Source organism: Tenrec ecaudatus, chromosome X (genome assembly GCF_050624435.1).
Source record: "Tenrec ecaudatus isolate mTenEca1 chromosome X, mTenEca1.hap1, whole genome shotgun sequence".
Lineage (NCBI taxonomy): Eukaryota > Metazoa > Chordata > Mammalia > Afrosoricida > Tenrecidae > Tenrec > Tenrec ecaudatus.
Window position 1 is genome coordinate 23,922,085 of NC_134548.1, and position 9,797 is coordinate 23,931,881.

Here is a 9,797-nt window from a genome sequence, read left to right on the forward strand (position 1 = left end):
TAGTGATTACACAGGCGCCCCCTCTCGGTTTTCCCTGCTTCATTCAGGTTTATTTTATTCCATGAAATTTCCTCTAGTGATTACCGCTTACCACCGTGGCACTTCCCTTTTGGGTTTTCCCTACTTTTTTTCGGCCCCCACGTTGGACACCAAATGCCGTGGTATCCCAGTAGGGAAAATGAACAAAACTCACACACACACACACACACACACACACACACACAATACTGGATTGCAGCAAAAATTAGACACAGAGACAGTATAAAACTGCAGCCCTGACAAAACACAGAGCTTTATTTTTATCAACTAAATACTGGCAGTGTTCCAGATAAGTTCGCTATTTCCACACTTATATTTCTCATAGCCTTGACAAAGTTCCCTATCTCAGTGCGTAGTGCTCTTGTTTACTGCTCCCAGGGAACACTGTATGCAGTTGTTCCCAAAATCCCTTACCGTTTGCTGTAAAGAAGCAGTTTATGAGAAACAGCTAGGACAGACGTTTATGCACTGTCCTAGACAGATACATGACATGAGACATGGTCCTCCTTACTTGGTTCCTTCATGTATTATGTACACTGTTAGACACCAAGGCTCAGCTTGTTTCTTACATGATGCAGCATATGACTGTACCTGGCTGCATTCCCTGTGTCCCAACAAAAGCAGAATGAGCTCTCTCAGATGTAAATTCCAAATGATTTTGTTTCATCATGATACACTATGCTATCAATTTCCAACTTCCACATACGTGTAATCCTCACTACCACCTTTTTCTGTGGAAGAAAGTTGGGGCTTTCTACTCTCTTAAAGGGTTACAGTCTCTGAAGCCCACAGGGGGAACTTCTACTCTGCCCTATAAGGGTCGCCAGGAGTCAGAATTGACTTGATGGCAGTGAGAAAAGCTTAGGCACCAAAGGGGCAATAATTTGTGTGTGTGGACAGTGAAATGATAGGTGATGAAATATCATTCTCTGTGTTTTAATGTTCTACCACAAGTCTGCTACCTGCCCAGTCTTTAAATGTTGGCTTGCTTTTATGTTTTTCTCTCATGCAGTGCTGTCTTCTTGGGCAACCTCCCTGATATCTGCTGCTTCCTTTCTGAGATAATTGATTCTGCCCCACAGCTACATCTTCAGCCCAACTCTCACAGCTCAAGTCCAGGTCCACCTAGATTTCTGTATATCTGAGATGTTCGCTGGCAAATGTCAAAGTTGCCTAAAACACACCTGAAGAAAACAAGAACTCACAATTATCTCTTTTAATTGAGTTCCTTCTTATCATGGCCACACCCACCTCGATTCGATTCTGACTCTCAGTGCATTTACCCGTGACTGAGGTTCAGAACCCCTCCACAAGGCTTTCTGGGCTATAATCCTGACAGAAGCTCATCTCCAGGCCTTTCTGTACCGGCACATCTGGGTGCGTTTGAAGTGCCAAGTTTTAAAAATGCATATTTAATTGGTAGTCGATACATATATCATTCTGTAGTTCAATCAAATCAAGCGGTATTGTACAATTGATGCCACAATCAATTTTAAACAGTCCTTTACTTCCTGGACTCCTTGACATCATCTTCCTTTCATGGACCCCATCTACCACCAAAAACTTTATTGTACTCATTGTACCTACAGTTTTATCAAGTCTGGATTTCATACACAGACAAACTAAAAAAAGATAATATAGCTTCTAGAGTGTTACACCCAATGGCACAACACCATTGACAAAAAACCCTAATATGAACAAACAAAAACACAAACAGAAAATGTTGAAATGTAGATCAGGTGCAGCATGCATCAACCAGGGAGTCAACTGACTAGCTATTAACTGTTCAAGTCAGGTTTATCCCTTTGATCTTCTATACTCATCCCTCCAATGCACTCTGTTAATAGTTACTTTCTCTCCTCCCTCAATAATGGATACAAGATCACCGGTGGCTTATTTCCTATGCAGTTCTCACAAATGTATCTTGGGCTCCTATTGTCATCCGCGTTTAAGTTCTCAGCTGATCATGATCTCCTTGTGGCCACCTAGGCAGCTGTTTTAAATCTGTGGGTTGTGACACCTTTGGGGGTTGAATAACCCTTTCACAGGTTTCGCCTGATTCATAAGAGTAGCAAAATTACAGTGTTGATTTAGCAACAAAATAATTTTATGGTTGGGGTCACAAAAACATGAGGAACTGTATTAAAGAGTCATCACATTAGGAAGGTTGAGAACCACATCACTACATGATAAGTTCCATAAAGGCCAGATCTTACCATATGTTGCTTCCTGTTTTATCCACAGTGCATGATCAAAATGTATTGCTAGTAAATGTTTCTTGGATTAAGTGTTGTTCTTGTTGTTGCTAGAGTCATTTCTGACTCCTAATGATTGTATGTTTAGCAAAATGAAATTCTGTGCAGTCCAGCACCATCCTCACAATTGTGCTTATGTTTCAGCGCATTGTAGCCACTGTGTCAAATCATCTTGTTGGGGGGGCTTTCTCTTTTTCATTGACCCTCCACTGTACCTAGCATGATGTCCTTTTCCAGAGACCAGTTTCTCCTGACAACAAACCCAAGATAGGTGAGTGTAAGTCTCGTCTTTCTTATCTCTAAGGAATCTTCTAGCTTTATTCCTTCTAAGGCAGAGTTGTTTGATTGATTAAGGAAATTGTATTTTCCATTAAGAGATTATTAAAATTGGAGTGAAATACATGGAATTTGGTCTCTCTGAAGTACATAGAATCAGATTATGTTCATGTGCAACATGAAAAGCTAAATCTAATAACTAATTATCCACAAGGTTCTTTTACATAAAAGAGCTAAACTGAGAACAAATGAGAGTATTTTTCAGTTAAATGATTGTTATGTATTTGATGCTATCATAAACAATGTCTGTAGCATAACTATCATGTTAAGATTTTCCTCCGTATATTGACTTTACTTCTTGGGTAAAGTGAAATTATTTAATATGGCTAATCTAACTATAATCTTTGTAACTTTCTTCCAGTGAATGGGTGAAATTTTGTAAAAATAAATAAATAAAGTTGTTGAGGGCTTTAACATGGGGACTGGTCAATTTTGTAATTCTGCTGGGTATAAAAATAAGTCAACCATCTAGGAAGAAGGAACAGACATATGAAATCCACATCTGTCAAGAAAGGTGAACCACAAGCCAATATAGAAGACCTCCCTGAAGGAGCAGAGACACTAGAAGCACCAGAGGTCACAGTAGAGGTGCAAAGCTAAGACCATGAGACAGGGCAGAGGAGCAGTACCAAGACTGTGAGGCAGAACTTTGTGAGTCTCTATCCACAAAATTATTCAAGCTGAATGCCTTTAAGCAAGAGTCTGGCTTGCAGAGTTGGAGCCCTTACAGCATATATGAGCCCCAAAAGGGGCTTTGTAATACTTGCCAAAGCAGGAGAGAGGCCGACGCCAGCATGGATAAGAGACCTAGGGGTATACCTACCAGCTTTGCTGATAAGAGGTGCTTCAGACAAAGAGACTACCGGTAGTGTTTTCTGATCCCACCTTGTTAACTTTCCTGATAAACCCCATAATTGTGATTATTGTCAGTGAGGTCTGTGTGGTCTTTTTGATTGATGATCAAACCCAGAAGAGAAGTCAAGTGCCAGGTCATCTGAATAGAGTAAAGAAGGATGGAGGGTGCAGACCTGACTGTCCTCTGCCTGGTGGCAATCAGTCATGGGCTGCTGTTGAGTTGGACTCTCCTACCCTTTCTGTAGTCTGAGTAGATTAGTCCTGGCCTTATTCTATTTCCTCAAGTACTCTACTTATAGTTTGGAGTCATTTTCAAGCATTATTTGCTTAACATTATGAGCAATATTACACAAAGAAATCGAAAAGAAAGAGGGGAAATAAAGTTTTAGGAAGGACTGGCTGTAATACTTATAATTAAATAAAATTGCTTAGAGTTTGTCAAAGAATCTACCACACTTCTAACTAGGAAAGCGCTTGTGATGCCTCTGTTCTCTACATTTTTTTTATATAGTCCAAACATTTGCTATCTTCCTTAGCTTCCACTAGTGCCTTGGTTATAGGAATTCCTAAATAAATGGATGCACTAAAGCTTCTTAATTTTATGAGCCTCAATGCCTTGGCCCACATAATCTAGTTCCTAAAGTGTATAGCTCAGGCTAAGCAAGACAATGCATAAAGGACACTTGTTAGTACATCATGAGTCTTGAATATATACATAGTTGTCAGTGCTCTTAAAATATATTTCCTATCTCAAGTCTCTGGCCTCACCTATTCCTGTGGCCCAACAGCATAGAGGGAGGTTTAGAGAGTAAGAAAGGTCCCTTTTTAGTCCTCTCCCCGAATTAAGTAGCACTTTGGATCTCTAAAACTATTTGGAAATTCTGATTAATTCACTTTTTCTCATCACAACGCCCTCTTTCTTGGGATACATCTCACATGCCTTGCAGTAGTTGCTGACATATTCAAATCTGCTCTGTGACTGCTCACTTGTGTATTGAGAGACTTAATTTGAAGGTTCCATTAAGAGTGAAAAAAACTCTGAACAACCAACAAAAGCCCCTTAGCTGATCACATTTTGAACTTTCCATATATCCAAGTATCCATCCACATAATACCCCTTTAAAAAGTGAAAATGTACAACTGTCCTGTGAGAGTACTTCAAAAAGTTCAAGGAAAAATGAAAGTCTGAAGAGAATGGACTTTTCCCAGAAAAGTTTTGGAGACTTCTTTTATATACAATTATATGTGCATATGGGTGCGACATCACATTTAAATTGTGGTACTGGAAAAGAATATCGAAATTATCATGAACTGCTAAAAGGACCAGCATATATCTGTCTTGGAAAAAGTACGGCCATAGGGCTCCTTAGAGGTAAGAATGGCAAGACTTCATCTTACCTGTTTTGGGCATGTTTTCAGGAGAGAACAGTCCCCAGAGAAAGACATCATGCTTGGTAAAGGGCAGGGGGAGCGAAAAAGAGGAAGGTCATCAATGAGATGGATTAAAATCATGACTGCAGCAATGGGCTAGGGCATGGGAATGAGTGTAATGATGGCACAGGGCCATGTGGTGGTTCATTCGCTTGTGCAGAGGTTCACTATGGGTCTGAAACAACTAAATGGCATCTAACATAACAACAAGGGGCTAACTTCCCCAACCTGTTCTCCTGGCTAGTTATACACCCATACATTTTTGTTTCTTATTTTTTTCAGAGATTTCCAATAATGTTTCTTTTGCATAGAAAATATATAAACCTGTTGTTTATATTAAGCAAGTTTGTCTTTGGTTTGGTAGGCATCTTTTTTTTCCCCTTCAATTCCTCTAATTTTCCCCCTTTGTGCCCTAAAAATATAAACAATTAGGTATTGACAAGATACCATATTATTACAATTGTTATTTTTATATTGTGAAGAATGGATCTTCCTGAACCCGTACACATTCTCATCTGGAACCTGTACATAGATCAAGATGTAATTTTTGAACAGAGCAAGAGAATACTGCATAGTTTAAAAAAAGAGACGGTGAATATCTGGGTTATATCCCTTCACGATACTTATTTATTCCATATGCTGAGAAAATAACATAAGACTTTGAACTATATAAAGAATACGGCCTGGGGATTGTAGGAAGGCTCATTAACAACTTGTGATATGCAGATGATACAACCTTGCTAGCTGAACATGACAGGACTTGCAGCATATGTGAGTTATACCCCAATGAAAATAAACAGAATCCAAACAATTGGACCAATAGATAAAATCACACTAAATGGGCTATCTGTCCCATAAGTAGCTGATGCAGCAGAGCACAGTTCACATTATAAAAGGAGATTGCTTTTGGTGGGCCTGACCTAAACGATAAGGTAATTTTTTGTGAAAGGATTTTGAAGTGTTTCAGATCTTCACCACATAGTACAAGCATTGTTAGAAGCAGAGGAGCTGGGCCCTAGTGTGATAGACACCAAGGAAACAAGAATCTTAATCCTCCAACTTCAAAGAACTGAACTCAGCCAATAACCTCAATGGTCTTAGATATGGTTCCACGCCACATGTCAACTGATAACACCGCATCTGTGGACATGCTGCAGCTAATGATCTCTAAAAGAATGACATAAGTAGAGAATTACCATGATGTAGACTTCAAATGATTAATGAATAACGGTTATGAACCTATTTGGTGACTGGTAATTTAGTGGGTTTCCTTGCTTTTAAGAAATGTAAGTACCCAGTCTGATGTCTAGAGTATCAATAAAAAAGAACCAAGAAATATAAATTAATCTCATCCAGCTTAACCTACAACTACTGAAGGTTGCTGGTGTTGCCATGAAAATCTTTTGGGTTCATTTTTTCCTTTTCTCAGTATAATTGGAAATGTTCAAGGATGTCTTTGATAAAGTAATTATAGATAAACATCATGCCTGTATATTTGTAAACTCAATTGAAATAATAGAACTTTTCTCAAAATATTAATGTTTAAAGGGATCCATGAAGAAGTAGAAATTGAAGAATAAATATAATTGAATATTATAAGTGAAACTTTCATCCAACTCTCAGTCCTCTTTAAAATATTCCATGCCCAACCAAATTGAACAAGTTTCCCATCGAGTTAGACCCGATTCATAATTACGAACTTATGGAGCAAAGGAAAATGACTGATTCAAGTGAACAGGCTAGCTCTGCTGTTAACAAAGATCAGCTGATGATTTCCCCATAAAGGAAAAGTTAAACCAAGCTCACTGACATAGAGACATGTATCCTAAATATATGATTAGCAGATATGAGATAGCAGGGAATTGAATGAAGAAAGAGGTGGTGCCCAAAGAATACAAAAGGCATATCACAATACTTTCAATTGGAATCTACTACCTTACAGATCAAGGAGAACCTTTAATCTTATGCTAAGGAGCAAGTCTTTCACATACAACACCAGTTCACAGTACTTAATAAACTTTCACAACCTTATACTGGAAGGAATTTACAGTTTATCAAATTGGGAGCAAACATACTTATATGTGAAATATTAAAGGCATTCCCAATAAAATCCAGGCTAAGATAGAAGAATAGTAGAGTTTGAAATTTATAGCCAGTGTGCAACCATATACAATAAGAGCAAAATATACTAACGTATGAGTAAAGAAAAGAAAGACATCATGTGATCCTGTAATTTAAATATTCCAAAGGACTAGTTCACAAAGAAATTATGTATCCAAGAAGCCTTCACACAAAGTTACGAATTTCTTTCCCACTGAGCATTTTCTGTTTCTTTTTGTTACTGCTATAATTTTTGTGTTGTATGTTTTTCTGTATATCAAACCCAAGATTGATAAATCTATGGAGACAGTAATTGCATTAATGGTTTCCTGGGGAGGGGGACAGGGCAGAGGAGGTCGAGTGGGTCAGTGGGGGTGGAGGAACGGGAAGCTAACAGCCATGAGTACAGGAAAGAAGAAACTGTCCTAAAATTGACCGTGGTGATGATCGCACAATGCTTTTACATAAGACGCAGCTATTGAATTGTGTGATGTGTGAGTTACGTGACATAAAACTGTGCTTCTGCCATTGTGTTTTAAGTTCATGGAACAATGAATGGCATGAAAAGTTATGGTATTTCCCCTAAACTTTATCATGTCCTCTCCTAGAAGAAACCTCAGGAACTGGTGTGGCAGATCACTAGGGCCACACAAACGACATGTAGGGACTTGGAATGTTTCATGGGAAAATATACGATTGAAAGTAGCAGCTACATCTAAACTTATGCCTAACATGTAAACTCACAAAAATAGTCAGGTTCTCTATTAATTGCCTTTACAGTTAATCTAAAGAAAAAAGCTGGATACAATGTTTATTAGCAAAGAACAAAACAATAAAAAGACTGTCTAAGGCTAAGTCAACCCCAGTACCTTATTCTCAGTTCTGAGTCACAGGCATCCAGCTCCTCTCCAATCATTTCCCAGTTCAGTTCCTCACCTGAAGGAGGTGGTCTGGGATCAGCAGAGAAGAGGTCCCTGCAAGATTCAAGGTAAGGTGCTGAGGGAGGACTGGGGAGTTCCATGCATTCTCAAGAGAGTGGATCATGGGGTTCTCTCCCTCAGAACTCTGACCCTCAGAGCCTCAATTCTCTGCATTGGGAGGACCCCAGGCATGGGTGCTTGGTTCAGGCTCCAGCTTTCTTCGTTTGTTGGGCAAAAGGGTCTTGACATCTCTGGCTGATCCTATATAAGAGGGCTTGCAGGAGGCATTGATAGCTCCCTCTGTGTGAATTCTGTGGAGCAGAACATAGCTGGCTCCATAATGACACACCACGTGTGAATGCACTAACCTCAGGAATGGGGGTTCTGGTGGCTGTGATGAGAGCCATTTTATTCTAAGTCCCGAGGCTTGAGATCTGGAGAAGTCTGAGGTCCTACCAGGTGTCAAGGTATGTATCTCAAGTGAGAACCGAGTGGAAATAACTTCATCCCAGAACAGAGGCAGCCAGATAGAGCCCCACCCCTATGATCCTCCCAGGGAGGCCAGAGACATGCTTGTTAGACCCAATGCCCCCTGACTTCGTCCAGGGGGGGTTGTAGGAAGGGAGGCTTTGTCTGAAGCAGGCAGTCTCAGAATAAGACAATGATGAAACCCCAGACCACACAGGAGTTGAAGGGAGCATTCTCAGCTGCCAACCCTTGAAAGAATAGAAAAAAACCCCAGAGTCCTGCCCAGCTCTACTTGTGGGTTTCTACAGCAGTACTGTCAAGGTAAAGGTAACCCGCTGAAATAGCTTTTCCTGGGGCTATGGCAGAATCTCCCTCTTGAGTAGACACACGTCTTATCTTTTTCTTCAAGTGTGAGCCCTTTAGCAGTGCAACTACCTGTGCTTTGGAGAAGACTCCATGCCTCATGGCCATAATAATAAGCTCCAAGTGGGGAAGAAATAGCGCCAAGACGAAAGTGAGACCAAAGCCTTAGAGGCTGCTCAAGCTACTGCAGCAAACTCCCCCTCCCAGTATTTGCCTACCATGGGGACAGAGGGCCCTCCACTGTCCTTCCAGGGAGCTGCAGCTGCAGTGCTCACAGATGTCCATGAAGATGGCGAGGGAAATCCCAGCTCCCCTCAGGCCAGTAGAAGCCTCAGCAAAGGACCCTTAACAAAGAAGGTGGTCTTATTGGTGACGCATCTGATGGAGAATTATCAAATGAGAGAGCCAGTTACAAAAGCTGACATGGTGAAATCTGTTGTCAAAGCATCCAAAAATCAGCTCCCCGAGATTCTCAAGAGAGTGTCTGAGCTCCTGGAGCTGACCTTTGGTGTTGACCTGAAGGAAGGGGATCTCATCTGGCACTGCTCTACCTTTATCAATAAGCTGGATTCCAGCGTGGATCAAAGAATCCCCAACATGTCCAAGACTGGCTTCCTGATGTTGGTGCTGAGTGTGATCTTCCTGAAGGACAACTGTGACTCAGAGGAGGAGGTCTGGGGAGTGCTGAATATGATGGGGATTTATGCTGACAAGACACACTGCGTCTGTAGACATCCCAAGAAAGCCCTCACCCAAGATTTCGTGCAGCTGGGGTATCTGGAGAACCGGCAGGTGTCTAATAGAGATCCCCAATGCTATGAATTCCTGTGGGCCCCAGAGCCTAAGCTCAACTCACCAAGATGAAACTCCTGGAGTTCTTGGTCACCATCGGTGACACCTCCCCAAGCGCTTCAAACCCTGGTATGAAGAGGCTTTGAGAGAGGAGCAAGAGAGGTTGCAAGCCAGAAACACAGCCAGGGCTCGCACCACAGTAAGAACAGCAGAATCCCCAGCCCCAAGTGAAAGCTAA

At 40.9% G+C, this 9,797-nt stretch overlaps 1 pseudogene; it reads left to right on the forward strand.

The window, feature by feature from the left end:
- Positions 1-8,986: 8,986 nt before the first annotated feature.
- Positions 8,987-9,797, forward strand: LOC142433209 (melanoma-associated antigen B18-like; annotated as a pseudogene).